Source organism: Phascolarctos cinereus, unplaced genomic scaffold (genome assembly GCF_003287225.1).
Source record: "Phascolarctos cinereus isolate Bilbo 61053 unplaced genomic scaffold, phaCin_HiC Scaffold_2;HRSCAF=192, whole genome shotgun sequence".
Lineage (NCBI taxonomy): Eukaryota > Metazoa > Chordata > Mammalia > Diprotodontia > Phascolarctidae > Phascolarctos > Phascolarctos cinereus.
The window spans coordinates 94,267,895-94,286,857 of record NW_027555625.1 but is presented as its reverse complement, the minus strand read 5'-3'; positions in this window follow the sequence as shown (position 1 = coordinate 94,286,857).

Here is an 18,963-nt window from a genome sequence, read left to right as displayed (position 1 = left end):
GAAGAAGCAAAATACAGGAAGAAAAAGGTTTGTGGTTTCTTTTTTTTTTTGCTTTTCTTTAAGTTTATGGATTTTAAGAGATAAGGACCTTCTGTAGTATAAAGTATATGTGTGTTATCGGTAGCTGTCTAAAGCTATAAATACAGCTGCCCCAAGCGTGGCATGGCTAGATATCCGATATTGGATCTGACTCACCACATTTCCAAGGGAGACTGCAATTGTCACCTTTTCAGAGAGTAGAAAGTGGGTGGTTGTCACAACTGCCAGTAGTCTAGTGAGAGAGGGACAGTGAGGATTCAGGACCACCATCTTTCCTTGACACTCCAAGGCTAGAATTCTATCTACCACACATAAAGTCTAGGGGTACAATAAAAAAGGCTTATTTTCCCTGGTATCTCTTAAAGGGGAGGTAATACTTAACTTACTCTCAGCAGCCTGCCTCCCTCTGACTAAACAGTGGTTACACAATCACCAATAAATAGTATGCATTTTTAGCATTATTTAGCAGTAAACAAAAAACCTGGAAAGTTATACAGAGTAGAGTAGGCAAAAGAACATAGAAAAATAGATGCACTTTTGGGGAAGTGAGAGAATATTTCAGCTCTCAAGGACAGAAGACTTTCTTATGGGGGAAGTCCACTTTTAACTACTGTAGGGTTGTAAGTTCAGGAAGTTAAGGGACATTGGGTCTGGACATACAGTCCTCACACGAGTGGCTCCAGGGAGATATCCCATTCAGCATTCAAAGATCCATTCTTGCCTCTAGTGACTGCCTCTTTGTAACTCCTCCCTCTGGGCTATCCTCTACTCAGCTGCTAAAGTAATCTTCCTGAAGTACAGGCCTGACCACACCATTCCCCTACTCCACAAACTTCGATGGTTCCCAGTTACCTCTAGGACCAAATAAAAAATCCTCTGTTTGGCCTCTAAAACCCTTCTCAACCTGGTTCCTTCCTACTTTTAGGTTTCTAACACTTTATTCCCTTCCATGTATTCTACAACCTGGTGACACTGGCCCGGCAGTACTTTACACATAACACTCCATCCCATCTCCCAATTCTATGTCTTTTCATTGACTGTCCCTCATTTTTGGAATGTTCTCCCTCCACACCTCACCTCCTCATTTCCCTGGCTTCCGTCAACACTCAGCTAAAATCCCACCTTCTACAAGAAGCCTTTCCCTCCCCTCCTTCAATACAAGTGCCTTCCCTCTGAGATAATCTCCAATTTACTCAGTATGTATGAAGCCCCAAGTGTTTACCCTCTGCACTGGATCCTAAGAGATTGACTTTGGGGCCTCCCTAGTACTGCCAGAGTGGAAGGAGGGGTAGAGGCTGGAACCCAGCAGGACGACAGGTGTATTCTCATTGCATGAGTGGGATGTGCTCAAGTAAAACCCACAGAATCAAGTTTACTGATTTCCAACCATTCAGAGAAATATCTAAGAGGATTTCTTTGTCTATGATGGAGGACCCCAGAAACCATCTCAAAGAAATGCTGGCTAATGGCATCATTATAGAACCCATCGCCCATACGGTGGTATCCCCCACCTCCAAAATGGAAAGATGTGGATGTGTATCAATTACCAAACTAGCAAAAGGACTAAAGTAGATTATTATACTATTCTGCAGGGGCAAGATGCCCTGGATTGTCTGCTAGGTGAGCAATGGTTTTCAGTCTTGGACTTGTGTAGTGGACACTACCAGATTTCTGTGTCTAAGGAAGACAAGGATAACACCGCTTTCATCCTTCAAGTGACTTATAAGTTAACTGACTGTTGGATAGCTAACCCATAAAAGGTAATTGAGAGACCAGACAACTTGTCTGTTTACAGCCCGTGAGAATGGAAGGAGTCCTATCAAGACTGTTCACTGCAACCAACTATAGCCCATAGGAGAGTTAGGTGGACTTTCTAATGATCAAGTAGAGAGAATTGATGGATACTGACCTAGGAAAAGGCTGAGAAAAAGAGACTCTCCACTGGCTGTACAAAGACTTTCTGACCCAGATATGGGCACTCAAAGTGATGTATCTAGTGAAGGAAACTGTGTATAATATTACAGGGCAGAAGAACTGAACCCAGAGACAACTGCTTTCACCCCCAAAACTGCTCCAGAGGCTTGTAGGGTACAGACTCAACCCACAGTGCTAGCAAATCCTGATAGCCAACCTGGAATGGGTGTTAGCACAAGAATAGATGTCTACAATGGTCCTGATGCTCAGCCCGTACCAATTACTGGTATATGACAGAAAGATCAGTCAGTGATGAGAGAATTAGGTCTATTAGACCAGTCCCTAGGTTAAGGAATAATGTTACAGGTAAACCAGAAGGTTTACATATCTCTAGGTGATAATGCTAGAGATTTCTCATGTGAAATGTACCTTGCATATAATTAATGCTGTAGATATGAATTACTACATATTTGATCATGCTTTTTTTGTTTTGCTGTTATGTGCATTTGACTACTTTGTGTTACATTCATGTAATAGCAATAGTTTATCATTTTGCATATATGCTATTGTATATAGTCAAATTATATTTTCACATAGGCCTATTGTTATTGTTGTAGCTAGCTAGCTTTGCTTAGCCATGTTTATTGCTGTTGATTAATTGCTGTGTACTAATGGATATGCATATATTTGTGAAATGTGCATGTGTAATATATCTGGCATATAGTAGGGCATGTTAACACTGAGGTATCCTCACAGGTGATGCTCTGTATGATGTCATCTCCTCTGCATGTATTATTAATGTGTATGTTTTATTTCAGTTTCAATGGTACTGAAGGTTGATTGCCTGTAACATTCTTATTGTTTTAAAGCGCTGATGTCTGTGTTTACATTGTATACTTGCATGTGTTAAGACCTGCCCCAGCTGATCTTTGCATTTGAGGAATGTAACCTCTCTCCCCATCCCAAAGCCAGTTGGTACAGTACTGTCTCCTTGTTGCTGGAGATAAAGACCCTCCCCTATGTGAAAGGCAGGGTGCATTGGTGAGAGGTAAGAGAGCACCAGCCTCTGCCAGTCCCTTTTGAAATTCTCCAAGCAAAAGTCCTCTCTGAGTCCCCCCTTCAGGACTCTTTACGGTCAGTCCCTGTTGGAGACTCTTAAAGTAGGAGTCCCCACTTTGGGGACTCGTCAAGCTTATGTCTTCTTAGAGCACAGAGTCACTTTGGGCACTCCCAAGTTCCAGCTTCGAGATAGAAGATAGAAGAGACCAACCCCACTTCTGGTTGCTAAAGGGAAAGACTCTGGGAAGACAAGAGAGGAGTAGACAGTCTCCATCATATCCTGATTCCCAGCTTTCTACACTAGAGATTTGGGGGAGTTTCCCCTTGGGTGAAATCTAGTATCCTCTCTTTGGGGTGAGCTGGGTTACCTTGCTTCCAATGGGAGATCTCCTTCTCTTTGTGTTGCCTTGTATATATTCTCCTATGTATACCTTCTCTGATTTCTATTCTGCCATAACTTGGATAAATGGGTTTCTTTACCATTTGCTGTGTGTGCTCACTGTGGAACTGGTCTTAGGTGGAAAAGGGGTTGAGTCTTGGATTGAGAGCCTAGGGCCCGCTTTCTCCCAGAGGTGACAAAGTGATGAGAAGTTAGCTTGAACTTGATCACATCCCTGTAACAGTAAGGTGTTACGGGCTACAGCACTTGTAATTTGTCTCACAGATTCGGATCTGTACCCACAAAGGCATGTTCACACTTTTCCTAGCTTATAAATGATTTAATAATGATAATGATTATAAACATACATGCACATAAATGTGATTACATACGATTATACAATCTTAAAAGCAAAATCTATTAACAGAAAGATAGAGAGATAAAGAAGAAGAAATAGGTCACCAGTCCAAGGAAGCACCAAGTCCTGAACATCTGGCTGGGGGAGTCCTGTATCCCAGCCGTCAGGGTCTTGGTTGGGAAGTCCCTATGGCAGAGTGTGCTCTTTGAGAGAGACTCCCGAAGTCACTTTCCCAAGAGAGACCCTTTTTATCATCCCTACACAAAGAAGGCAGGGAGCCAAGGAATAGATGATTAATCCTAAGGACCTGAGAGTTTTGTCCGAAACCCTCCGTCCTCAAGAGCAATCTTTGTTACGTCAAAAAATGTCTCAGATCAATACCTGGAACTGGCCAAGTCCCCAGATGTTTGCCTCCAGACTTGTTTTTTAAGGAATAGTTCCCCAAAGTGGGCCTGGGTTGAAACAAATCCCAGAACAATACGTTAGGGAAGTTCCTTGTCCTTTGGCTTGGGCTGTGGGTAGGAAGATCTTATACATTAGCCCTTCAATTCCCTAGATTCATAATACTTAAAGGAGCAGACAGATGCATTTCTAGCCTGGTACTCCCTCTTTCTCAGAGCCCCCTGCTTCCCCTCCTGGCAGGAATGAAAGACTCCCTTGGAGAAGGGTGGCGGGGAGAAGAGGCTACAGAAATCTATTCTGTTCCCTTTGAGACACACATGGAGTCTCACCACACATGTGGGGGTCACTCTCCCTGCTACACATACATATGTTGAACATACATAGTTGTTTGCATTGTCGTCTGTCCTGTTAGAGTATGAGCTCTTGGAGGGCAGGGCCTAATTTTGCCTTTCTTTGTATCACTGGAGCTTAGCACAGTGCTTAGCATGTAGTAAATAGCTAAGAAATGCTTTTTGACCACTTGTATCTCTCAGCCACTCAGGACTCATGTCTCCTCCCTCTGAGTAGGCTGTGTCTATGTAATGTGACAGGACTGTTCCATAAGAAAACCACCCAGGTTTGAGTGGAAGTGGGGTTACACTGTTAAAAGTTTTGTTGATTGGTAGAAATATTCCACAGAGCAGGATATTTGGTAGGGCAATATTTGCAAATAGGAATTCACTAAGGAAGCCCCTGTCTATATAAATCTATGGTCTCGGGAAGCCTTGGGGGTGGGGAGATTTGTATCTCATTTAATCACACTCTTCCTGGAGTCTAAATTACAACTTGACCTTGAACCTGTGCCAAATTCACTAACTTCTTGACCAAAGTTCCTATTTTTAAAAGAAGACAGAAGATTCTTAAGGATACTGGGCTGTGAGTTAAACAGCAGAGTAACAAGATTGCTAAGATCCTAAAGAATCATGACACATTATTTACTACGAGGGTGAGGAGATACCAAGAAAGAGGACTGGCAACTTCCTTGGAAAGCTAATGGTCTAATTGAGAAATCATCAGGGATAGCCACCTAAACATTATCAGTAGGTATGTACAGTCTGTTCAAGCTTATCATCTATTGATCATGAGCCCCCAGTCCTTCTCAGAATCTCAAACAGATAGAATCACACACGCACACGCAAAGAGAAAGATAGAGAGAGACAGAGACAAAGAGAAAGAGAGAGACAGAGAGACAAAGGAGGGAAAGAGGGACAGAGACAAAAATAGATAGAGGTAGACACAGAGACAAATAGGGAGAGAAAACATGACAGTAATGGAAAAGACATTTAAAATGGAATAAGGTAAATAATAAAAAATGAAGATAGGTACAGGCATTCTCAATATTCATACCATGAGACTGCTCCTTCAGATATCTCCCTAGGAGTACCATTCAGTCCCTGTTGAATTCCTCCTCCTCCTCTTCTTTCCCCTCTGGAATTTAGCAGGAGCAGGACACAGCCAGTCAGCTCACAAAATGGGTTCAGCCACGGCAGCAGACTCTTGCTGAGGCATTGTGGAGCTACCTGGGGAGAATGGTCTCTCTGGCACCAGAGTCCTTTCACTCTGCTCTCTGGGGTGCACAGTCTGGAAGGCAGAGGCATTTCTGCTCTGACACTTGCCCCTCAGCGTCTGGTTTCCTTCCAGTCATTCACTACATCCCACGACTCCTTCCATCACACCAGCATCTTTGGCCTTGTCTAGACATTGCCATCATTATCTCTGCTCACTTCCTCCTTCCTCCAATCATTCCCTTCAAATCTCCCAGAGATGTTCCTGAGTACCCAAATATAGCCCCTTGGGACTCACAGCTCAGGACTCTCTCCCAATGAGCAAGGTTCTCTGAACTTCAGAACATTGTGGTAAGCAATGTGGTAAACATGAAACAAGACAGTACTTACTTGAAGGGCTAGATCTTATATTATTAATATAATGAGAGAAATTACTAATACCAAATATAGTATGGACTGCCACTCTCTTAAATAAACGATCCTTATAATGCCAGAATTTTAGTAATGTCCTTACATTTCTACTGTTAAGATATTTACTCTTGATTAAGTTGAGCTGAACCACAGCCTAGGTCACCCCACCCAGGGATTTTGCCTAGTGGGAGAGCACAACTCAAACTGGATCTCAGCTTCTGGAATCCTTGCCCCCTTCCATTGAGATTCATGGCATGAAGGGCAAAATATCCAGAATGAAGTGGCTTTTCTTGCCCAGATTGCCCAGGCCACCAGGGTCTCATGACCAGGCCTTACTACCTCTTACTGCCTCCTCCCCCTCTCCTCCTAAAACTATAAAAACTTTTTCTTGGGTTGGGAAATCTTTGGTTGGGAAATCCACTGGACATCCCCCAGGGTGGCAGGTTTGCTACCCTGTTATCTCAATTAAAGATGCTTTATGCCTCAATTCATGGCTTTCATTTATTTCAGGACTTGACATATGTGCGTGCTTCAGGGGCTCAAAGAAGAGCTCCAAATTTGAAAGTATTAGCTATAATTGTGTCTCTTTTGAGGGAGCCTCCTGGGAAGTTTAAGGAGACTCTATTGTTTGTCAAGCTAATGTAGCATTCCTTGTCACCCTTCTCTACCCCTTGGAGCATGCTTTTCCAGCATTTCAGCCAAGCTCATAGAAACTTGGAGTAGGTATATTTCCAAATGTATATAAAGGAGGGGCTGTCCCTGTACCCCACTTGAAAGCTTGCATAGATATCCTCTGACTGATTCCTCTTGGCCAGAACTATGAGCTAATGGTTAAGTTGTACTGTGTGTTAAGCTAATGTTATGTTATGCTGCAATTTGAAGTAATATTTCTATCTCACTAGGTTAAGCTAATGTTTATGTTGTATCCTGCTGCTCAATAGGTATATATTTAGCGCCTGCTACATGCAAGGTTACTATGTTAAGTGCTGGAGATAAAAGACAAAAAGGAAACATTCCCCATCTTCAAGAAGTTTCCATTCTATCAAATGTTAAACTATTGGATGTGCTTAGTGGGAAAGAATCGAGGGAAACTTTAGGTCAACAGGACATGCCTATCATTGTGGAAAAGATCATTGACAAGGGGCAGCTAGGCGATGCAGTGTTCAGAGCACCGGCCCTGAAGTGAGGAGGACCTGAATTCAAATCTGGCCTCAGACCAAACGCTTGACGCTTACTAGCTGGGTGACCCTGGGCAAGTCACTTAACCCTAACTGCCTAAAAAGAATAAAAAATAAATAAAATTAAAAGATCACTTACAAAAGATAAACTACGTCAATAAAACCTTGGAGTCCTAGACAAAGGTTTGGCACCCAACATCCAGAACAGAATCACTCTGGTAACCTCCTAAACAAACCTACCCTAATGAAACTCTGGGATGGTCTATCTGACTCCCAAAAGGACAAAAGTAAAAGTAATTCTTTTGGCCTGATACTTGTGAGAGGAGTGGGAGAAGGACTGTAAGGGTTAAATTTGGAAGAACTAAGATATTTCAGGGAGAATTTTCTAAGATTTTGTCATATCTCTGTTCAGGGAGGTAGACTGCATTTTTTTCTATGCATCCTTCCTCGGCCTTGCTGAAACAATGTGGATTTAGAGCTGGAAGAGACGACTGAGGTAATCTAATCCAATCCTCTCATTTTATAGGTAAGAAACTAAGGTCCAGAGGTTAAGTGACTTCAAGACAATACAAGTAGGAAGAGGCACAGGTAGAGTTTGAATTCTGGTCTTTTGACTCCACAGTCATTACCAAATCCATCCATTATATGATGTTGCCCTTCTAGTAGTTGAAATCTTAGTTGAACCTTGAAGGATTGAGGCAGATCATTTTAGAATTCCTTGAAAAAGTAATTGAGTATATATTGGTCAATGAGTGTATGCCCAATTCTGGGCAAACCACTATCAAAAAATATTTTAAAAGATGTTTTCAAAGCTTAGCACATTGCCTTTCTAACTTGTGCATCTTTTGATTTCCATGAATTCTGCTGAGCCACATGACCCTGTGGGACATGTAGTATTTGCCTTTGTCTAATCACTCCCATGCCTAGGAATCTAAGACTTCATGGGAATTATAGTAATTTTCCCTTTAGACACATACTTATAACATCTTGAACAGTATAGACTGTGTTGAATAAATATCTATTATATGAATGGAGCTCACTAGAATCAATACAAATTGCCATCAAGGTGACCTCTAAAACATTTTGCCAAACAAATATTTTTGGGAGATTTAATTCCAATTTCAAAAAGCAAGATTGTGGGGTTTTGTTTTGATGATAATTTACCTCATCTAGTAAGTTATCCATCTTGGTTCATTTGGTCACTACCTGGTTCAACTGTGGACTTAAGTCAACCATATTTAATTTTTCATCATGCTAACAGACCGGGCTAAGAAGTTGCAGTGACCTTGTAAAGTATTTTATATGGGTATAATTTCAAAGAAAAGGAATAGAAAACATTCATGACACCCATTTCTAAATGAGCATAATCTTACTCCCATTTCTTCTAATACCTCAACCCTTCTGGGCACTCTGGAGACATAACTCATTCAAAACTCATGGCTCTGAAATGGGAATAATATAATAAAGTCCTTGGCATTCTGGACTGAACTTAGGAAAGCTCGATCCAAGCAATATCTGGAGGTCCACTTGGCATTTCCACTGGCCTCCACAGTTTCATTCACGACAGACCTCCTTTCCTCAATATGTACTCTATAGATGGCAAGAAGACTGTACTAGTACTGTCCCTTCCCCACACATGGTACCATCATCACCCTCTATCTCTATCCCTGAAATCTCTCTCTTCTGCTGATTCACACAATACCATGGAATGTAGAGTACTGCTTTTGTCCAATCAGTCCCATGCCTTGGGACCCAGAGCTTCATGAGAAATGCAGTTTATCTTTCCACTGGATACGTCTTTGTTACACTTTGAACAGTATAGATTGTGCTCAATAAATATGTGTTATATGAATGGAGCTCACTAATATCAATACAAATCCTCATCAGGGTGACCTCTGAAATATTTTTCCAAACAAAACATTTTTGGGAGCCTTAATTTCCAATTTCAGGAAGGTTGCCCCAAGATAACTAACACTAGGTAGTGCCCTGGGAACACTGGGGATTTCTACCTCTATCTCCTCCCATAGTACCTAAACCAGAGTGCTGCATATAGTGGTAGAATTAAATCCAAAGCCTGGAGCAACCTGATATATCAATAATACTTGAAGATAGAAGAGCTTCAAATTGTCACTAAAAAGATTTTCAAACACTCTTCAAACTGTCAGGTAAGAGTTGAAGATTTCGGGGAAGGCTTCATAAACAATCTAATGGTTCAGATACTTTATTACTGTCTGAGACTATCTTCGGTAGATAACTAGATTTTCCCTCCTCAATCTCCAGCATAACACAGTAAGTAGTATAAAACTTCCTAGCAGGATGAAAGGAAAATGTCAGCTAGCTGTTTACTTGCTTTATGGGTCGGGGGAGGGAAATATAAGATTTATTGGCTTTTTCACACAAAACCTATAAACACGAATCAGAAAAGCTCTCCATCTTTATTGTATTCATCTTACAGACTTTACATTGCAAGAAGCAGAGACCTAGATAAATGAACAAACTTTGCAATGATCCAGCCCTGTGCTCTCCCTGAATTATCCATCTTTACCATTCATGTTCATGGTTACTTTGCTTTCTATATGAATACACTACTCTCAAAAATCTAATTAAAAAGCTAGAAAAAGTGACCCCCCCCTTACCCCTTAACACATATGAACACCACCAACAGACTAAATAAGTGAAAATGAAAATAAGCTTAGCCATTGTTCGGTGCGGTGGCGGGGTGGGGGGGGAGGCTGGGGGAGGAATGGAACTATTAAGAGAAACAGTAGAAAAGAGATGAAATTAGAACTAGTCAGAGTATCCTTTGTGCTGGGGAGTAGACAAGAATCTCATAACCTTACTAGGCCACTGTTACTGGAGTCCATATTGTGGGACTTCTGTATCGCTCTGATGGCAAATAATAATAATAACAACTAACATTTAGGAAGTGCTTGTTACTTTTAGTAATTTTTTCAGTCATATCCTACTCCTTGTGACCCCATTTGGAGTTTTCTTGGCAAAGATACTGGAGTAATTTGCCATTTCCTTCTCCAGCTCATTTTACAGATAAGGAAACTGAGGCAAACAGGGTTAAGTGACTTGCCTAGGGTCATAGAGCTAGTGTCTGAGGCAGAATTTGAACTTAGGAAGATGAGTCCAGATCCAGCACTCTATCCACTGGGTCACCTAGTTGCCCTATTAAGTGAGGTAGGTATTATTATTATCCCCATTTTACAGATGAGGAAACTGCTAGCTCTCAGCCCATTCTCCTTCTGACAAGGACCTAACTAAACTCCTCTGATTGTAGTCCAAGAAGGACCAGATAGCTGAATTTTACTGTATTTCAAATTATCTTGAAATCAGCTTTTGATACAAAGAGGCAGCTAGGTCTGGAATTAGGAAGATAGGAGTTTAAATCCAGCCTCAGACATTATTTGTGTGACCCTAGGCAAGTCACTTAACCTCTGTCTGCCTCAGTTTCCTCAATGGCAAAATAGGGATTATATTAGCACCTACATTCCAGAGTCGTTGTGAGGATCAAATGGGACAATATTTGTAGAGCATTTAGCACAGTGCCTAGAATGTAGCAGGTGCTTCATAAATGCATGTTCCTTCCCCATCCCCCCTCAGAAATGTCTCTCTGCCAAGGAGGAGCCATGGGAATTCATCCTCAAGGAGGGCTGGTTCAGTTCACTTACAAATATGGGAGAACAAAAGGGATTTGGGGAAAGGGTTCTTTCAAACATCCCAGCAGGGGATTTACTGGGCTGCTTCTTTTAAAGGCTATGGTGGAGATCTCTAGAAACTAAAGGGAGATTTACTCTGTCTTACCTCAGGGGTTCTGATGGGAACAAATAGATGATACTAGCTCTGGGTAAAATTTTGAAATTTAGGAAGTTTGTCTTTAAGGCCTATCTACCACCCTTTCTGGACCCCTCACCTTTGCCCCTCGGGGATCCAGTGTTATCATGGTGTTTTCTAGGTGCTCAGAACTCCCTGTTGGGGTTTCTCACCCAAGCACACCCTCCCCATTCAATGTTTCAGGATCCAAAATCACCCTTAAGTCCCTCAACAAAATTCCTGTTGCCACAGGGGAAAGACCAGTTTGCCAAGAAAGCAATCTAATGGTAAAAATGCATACTAAGATGTGAATGGCTACTTTTTCATTTTAATAAAGAGACTTGTTAACCCAAGTTACTCTCTAATTGGTGGAATTACAGTTTTATGATAGTGTAAGCAATGGCTGGCTGAGAAAGAAAAAGATTTGGGCTTAGAGAGGGGAGGGGACAGCTCCCGGTGCTCCTTAGGTCACCCCACATAGGTTACTACTACTTGTTCTGCCCACCTGTAAGACTCACCTTATATCAGGTGAGGAGGTGTGCAGTTGTGGTGTAGAAGAGCAAACCCTAATCTGAGAGCCAGGAGCCTTGGGTATTCCACGGCTGTGCCATTATCTCACTTTGTGACCTGAGGCAAATCACTTTGTTTCTCTGATCTCCATTTCCTTATCTGTTAGATGATGACATTGTGCTAGGATAGTCATAGCTGATATTTACACAGCACATTAATTTTTATAAAGTACTTTGTATACATGAGCTCAATGGGTATAGTTTTAATTATAATTTAATAATTATAAACTAATAATATGTCATTAATGTATTAAATGAGATAATGACTTGTAAGGCTGCTTACTAGCTCTAACATTCTGCGCCCTATATTTTGTATATTCATCTGGAATAAGATTGAATACAACTTGAGATTTGAGTCTGGGTTTCCTGGAGGGGCACAATGCTGTCTATATAGTAATAGCATGGTATTTCAACCAGGAGATTTTTTTCCCCTGTTCACTCACTCAGAACCTTCAGGTCTCTGCCCAGTAGTACCCAGGTTTCCATCAGCCATGGTTTTTTTTTTCTGTACCATCTTCTTCTCTTTTTTCCTCCTCTGGTTTTCACCTACTGACAACAACCTATCTCCTCCCCAATTATCTTCCCTGCAACCACCAAACTAATCTCCTAAATAAAGTTGGATTGCATAATTCCCTCCTTCTACTCCCCTACCCTCAACAGCCTTCAATGACTCCCTGTTGCCTCTAGGATCAAATACAAACTACACATGCAGCTTGGTGTTTGAGGCCCTTCACATTCAGGCTCCAGCCTAACTTTCTAGGCATTCCATAGTATTCCCCTTTGAGGAATCTGTGTCCAAGCTTGATTATCCTCCTTGCCATTCTTCTACCAGACATTCCGACTATTACCTCCATGACTTCACACGAGCATTTCTGTGTGTACTGCTTTCTCACCTCTGCCTCCCAGCATCCTTAGCTTCCTTTGAGGCTCAACTCATGGACAAAGCCACTGCTGATTCCTTTTGTTTGTGTTTTCTCTCTCCTCAAGTGAACACTTAGTCTGACATGTATTAAAACCATTGCTCTTCAGTTTTGGTGATTCATCATGATGTCCGGGTGATTGGAGGCGCCGGTTTGTTTGTGACAATACTCTTGTTCCAGGAAGGTTTATTTGTTGAATTCTCAAGGGCGTTTTGAGGTATGGATAGAACACTGGCAGTCAAGAACACTGAATTCTAATCTGGCCTCAGACACCTATTAGCTGTATGACCCTAGGCGAGTCACTTAACCTCTGTCTGTCTCCATTTCCTAAACTGTAAAATGGGGATAATAATAGTACTTACCTTGCAGGGCTATTGTGAGGATCAAATGAAATAATAGTTGTAAAACAGTGCCTGGCACATAGTTTTCCGTCATGTTTGATTCTTCGTGACCCCATTTGGGGTTTTCTTGGCAAAGATACTGGAGTGGTTTGCTATTTCCTTCTCTGGTTCATTTTACATACAAGGAAACTGAAGCAAACAGTGAAGCGATTTGCCCAGGGTCACACAGCTAGTCAGTGTCTGAGGGCAGATTTGAACTCTGGAAGATGAGTCTTTCAGACTCTAGACACAGGGCTCTATCTACTATGTCACCTCACTGATACTTAGTAGGTGCTATAGAATTGTTTATTTCCTTCCCTTCCTTTTATGAAGGATAGTGAGCTTCTGGTGTATAAGTGTAGTCACCTAATCATTTCTTTCTCAATATTTTGTAGATGTTAAATTCTGGCAGATGTTCAATTTTGGTAGATGTTAAAATATAATGATACATTGTGCAATTTCTACCATTTTATTGCACAATCTGTATCAATAAACAAGACCAGATTCTTCTGACGGTAATGATTTGATCATAAATCACCAAGATAAACAAATCTGTGTGATTTTGTTTGATCCTTCTTTCTTGACATATTGTTGATTGAATTCATGTGGATGTCATTGAGGACAGCTTTTTGCTTCCACTATGGGATCTCAATTATTTTTTTCAAAAGCTCCATCTGGGGATAAACCACTCTCAGTTATATTCAACAGATCAAGTTGTCAGCCTTTACTGTTCCATTGCGAAATGAAGTCTACCCTCAAAAACTGTATCTCTAAGTATTAACCTTGTTGTTGTATTCAAATGAGGCAATCTTAAATCTTTCTACAGCGGCCTTGGGAAGATGAATCCTGTGTTTTATACACGTCATTAAGATTTTTGCCTGGAACCTTTTTAGCTCTATTAGGATTGTTAATGAGTGAATTTTAATTACTTCAAATATATTCTTCCCATTAAGTTTTTACTTCAGCATGCCAGTCAGTCTTTCAATATACACAACCTCTGTTTTCTTCTTGATAATGTTAAGCTCGATTTTTCTTGCCTGGAGAAGACCCAGTTATTTGTAAGTATCAAATTCATCCACTACTTTAATTTGATCTCTGGCATCAAATTCAAGGCCTCCGGTCTCTATTCTTTTTCATTGGCATGCATTAAGAGTTTCACACCTAATGATTCAACCATTTTGGAGAACAATTTGGAACTATGCCCAAAGGGCTATAAAAATGTGCATACCCTTTGACCCAGCAATAGCACTACTAGGGCTATATCCCAAAGAGATCGTACAAATGGGAGAAGGACCCACATGTACAAAAATATTCATAGCAGCTCTTTTTGTGGTGGCAAAGAATTGGAAATTGAGACGATGCCCATCAATTGAGGAATGGCTGAGCAAGTTGTGGTATATGAATATAACGGAATACTATTGCGCTATAAGAAATGATGAACAGGCTGACTTCAGAAAAACCAGGAAAGACTTGTATGGTCTGATGCTGAGTGAAGTGAGCAGAACCAAGAGAACATTGTAGACAGTAACAGCCATGTTGTGAGATGACTAATATTGATAAACTTAACCCTTCCCAGCAATACAAGGATCTAAGACATTTCCAGAGGCCTCGTAATAGAAAATGCTATTCACATCAAAAAAAGAACTATGAAAGTTGAATTGCTATTTTTCTTCTCTTCTGTTGAGTTTTGTTTCCTCTTTCTGATGGTTCCTCCTATTGGTTTTAATTTTTACTTACAGCACCACTAATGTGAAAATATGTTTAGTAGGAATGTAAATGTATAGCCTATATCAGATTGTGCACCGTCTTGGGGAGGGTGGTGGGGAGGAAGGGGGAGAAAAATTTTAAACTCAAAACTATATGGAAGTGATTATTGATAAATCAAAATAAATTAATAAAATTTTTTTAAAAAGAGTTTCACACTTATTGAGTCCAAATGAAATTTTGATGTTCTTGGAGTAAGTTTCTATGAGATGAAGTAGTTTTTTAATGTGTCTTTCAGTGGAGTCATAGAATTTGGTATCATCCATGTACAGCAAATTATGACATCATTCGTGTATATCAAATTATGCATGATTAATATGATCATGGAATCATCGCTCTAGAGCTAGATGTTTTATTATAACTCCCTCTTTGACTGACCATACTCATTTTTATTTAGGAGAGACAATAATAGATTAAAGGGAGGCAGAAACAGAGGACTTACATCATCTCCTTGGAAGATTATATTTTTTATGATATTATTATGTTGGTAGTATGTTTTAAATAAACAACACTTTTCTATGTGAATATCAAGTATTCTAGTTTTGTCACAACATTTGGATTTTATAACTCTCCATTACATGAACAAGCAATGAGTGCAGAACTGCATCAAAGGCTTTGCAATCATCAATAAAGGCAGAATAAATGTTATAGTACTTTTTATAAGCAAGGTAGCTTGCTTAATAACTATCAAACTGAAATGAAGTTCCTCTTTATACTACTTGGACTTTAGGGCACATTCTTTTTCTTTAGCCAAAATATTATTTCCTTGTAAATATATTCATAGATAATGATGATAATTAATTGATTTATCCATTATCTGGGAATTTCTCTAAACTCTTAATGAATGTGTTCATTTTTTCTAGGTTGTATTAAATCTCAGGATAATTAGTTTACTACTTTATTTCATACCGAGTGGGGAAAAATGACTTTTTATAGCCTAAAACTAGCTCTTTCACATATCAAAAAAGGCCCCTGTCACTCCAGTGTTTTGAGGTTTGGTGAACAACTCTTTGCTCTCCTTTTCTCTCTGTCTCTTTGTCATATGTAGCTCCAGGATCCTGTTCAGCCCTTGAGCTAAATGAATTTGAGTTCCTTGAGACCAGTTCTTTTCACATGTTACTTCAGACAAAGGCAGCGCATTCTCCTATGGATCATAAAATGTATCACCTGTAAAAGTAGCTATTGCCCAAACACCCACTCTAAGGCTTTAGGAGCCCGGAAGTTGAAGATATCCAAGATATGCCACCCCCCTCCCCATTAAAGGGCTGGTTGATCCCTATTCTTGCGTCTTACCTCAAAGTAGCTTGTAATCTGCAGTGAGGGCTTGGGCACTGGTGAGGCTAGACTAAAATGGTTGCCTCTTTAAAGGGTTGAGGAGAGAGCCAGGATAACAGATGTTGGAACAAAGATGAAACTAACACTACAGATCAAGCCAAAGTCAAAACTGCAAATAATTAGGAAGACATCAAGTCAGAAGAATAGCTGGAACAAAAGTACCAGAATCCCTAGAGCTGGGTCCAAAGGTGTGATTAGGCAAACAGGAATTGGTCCAAGAGGAAATAAAGTTTTACCACAATTAGGTCAGCAGCATGGTTAAACTATGGGGACAGGAATATTTAATAATAATAACAAGTGACATTTATACAGCACTTTAATGCTTACTAAGCACTCTGTAAGTGCATTCATTTGATTTTAACAACTCTGTAAGATCGATTCTACAGGTACTAATACCCTCATTTCACACATGAGTAACCTGAATCTCAGAGAAATTAAATGATTTGCCCATGCTCACAGAGCTAGTAGGTGCCTGAGGCAAGATTTAAACCCAATCTCTTTTGGCTCTAAGTCTAACGCTCTTTCCACTAAATTATGCTGCCTCAAAAAAGCCAGAAGCTATTCCTAATATTCCTCCTGAGGGCATCCACCTCCTTCCCACTCTGAGGATGTCTGATGTTCAAATGAACTCTCTTAATAATATGCCTACAACCCGTATTCCTCCATAAGGAAAAAAAAAGTGAAAATTTCCAGCTGCTTGAGTTTAGTAAATAATCAAGAAGCCTGGGAGGGAGCCTTTAGGAGTTTAATTTTCATTTTTAAATGGTCCCAAATAACCTCAAACTAATGAATCTTTCTTATTTTAAATGCCAGAGAAGTAGAACGTTTAGGCTGCTGTTTTTTGGTTGTTTTTTTTTTAAACCTGACCTGCTATATTGTGGTTTCAGTTTTTTTGGAGGCGATCAGGATTAAGTGACTTGCCCAGGGTCACACAGCTGGTAACTGTCTGAAATGCATTTGAACTCAGATCTTCTTGATTCCAGGGCCAGCGTTCTATCCACTGTGCCAGCTAGATGCCGCCAGAACTGACTGTCTTGACAGAAAGAAGAGTAAAAGAGGTAGGTAACACTTGGCTATGGTAGGTTAATGAGATTCTAAAGGTCTGAGACCCCCAGCTTTCCACTTGAGAATGTGTATTTGCATTCCTCCATGTTGTGTATATCATTGAGGAAATATTATATGCCAATCTTGCGTGAGGTTTGGGCCATGGAGAGCACTGAAGAATTTGGCTCATTGTCAGAAGGTTAGCAATATAGATTTGTCCTTGAAAATACCCTTTGAATCTTTTCTATCCTTGTGAATGTGCTTATGGGAGATGTTATAGCACTCTGATATGAAGAGTCAGGGGAAAAATAACTGAGGTATGATAGCATGAGAAGAACACAAGGGAATGAGACCAATCGCCTTAGAACAATAATGTGTGGGGTTTTTTGGTTTTGTTTTTTTAGTATAGTATTGGACAGCTAAGTGGTACAGTGGATAGAGCACCAGGCCTAGGATCAGGAAGACCTGAGTTCAAATCTGACCTCAGACACTAACTAGCTGTGTGACCCTGGGTAGGTCACTTAACCCTGTTTGCCTCAGTTTCTTTATCTGTAAAATGAGCTGGAGAAGGAAATGGCAAAGCACTCCAGAATCTCTGCCAAGAAAACTGGGGCTTAAAGAGTCAGTCACGACTGAACAACACAATTTACCTCTTGAGGAGCTGAGTTCTTCCTCAGATTTAGCTCCACTTGAGCTGACTGCCTCTCAAATCATTCTACTGCCTTTCGAGAGTCACTCAAGGATGCTGCTGATCATTTCTCAGTCAGTGGCATTGCTTTCATTCTAATTCATTCAACAATCTTGTTCTTACTCCTTAAAGAATCACTGAGTGTCCTCGAAGGTTTGTAGTTAGTTTAACGCCTACTGATCAGGCCTCTTGTTTTCTGATTAGGTCTTGCTTGGGCTCTCAGAAACCAAATTCCTTATAGAAAGGTTAAGCCAATGTATAGCAGTATTGGAGGCCTCTCAGACACATGCCATTCCTACACAACACTGTGCCATAAGTTACTTTTGTGCATAATCTGCCTCTGCCTACAACCCCTCCCCTATCCCAGATACACCCTCTTCCCTTGCTAAGGCTACAGAAAGCTCAGACACTTTCCCTGCAGATATAGAATCTAATCAAGGATGGTGATTCTTTTTTTTTTAACATCACAGCTCCATAATCCTGAGATTTCTTCCTTGTGGAACACTGAGGCACAGATCACAATGGAACCCCATGCTGTCTATATCCACTCTCCCTCACCAAGTCTGTGCACACCATCTGGGCTGCTGCAGACCTCCTTTTCACTCATGCCAAATCTCTTCTGAGTTGCCCAGCTCACCATTGCACCTCATTCCCTCCTCTTACCTAACCACAGACATAGACTCAATTCTAACTCACAATTTTGCCGAGACCACAAGCTCCCAACATTCCACACTTACTGGACTACTCATTCACTTTATCTTTCTCTTCTTTCCTCACATTCATACTAATTATTCTCTGTACAACTCAGTTGCTTGGACCACAAACTCTAGCTCTCAGCCCATGCTCCTTTGTTTCTCTTGAAAGGCATTGTATACTGTATATTATACATCTACTATATATAGTTATCTATGCTATATGTAGTATCTACCCTATATAGAATCAGGAAAATACAAGTTCCAATCCTGCATTAGTTTATTAATGTGTGGCCTTGAGAAAGACCTCTCTGTGCCCCAGTTTTCTTGGTTTCAAAAATGGGAATACGAATAACACCTATCTCATTACAGTTTTTGTGAATGTCAAATGAGATAAAGTATACAAAATCTCTTTGCAATGCAATTACAAACTGTTATTATTCAATACACCAAAGAGGCTGATTTATC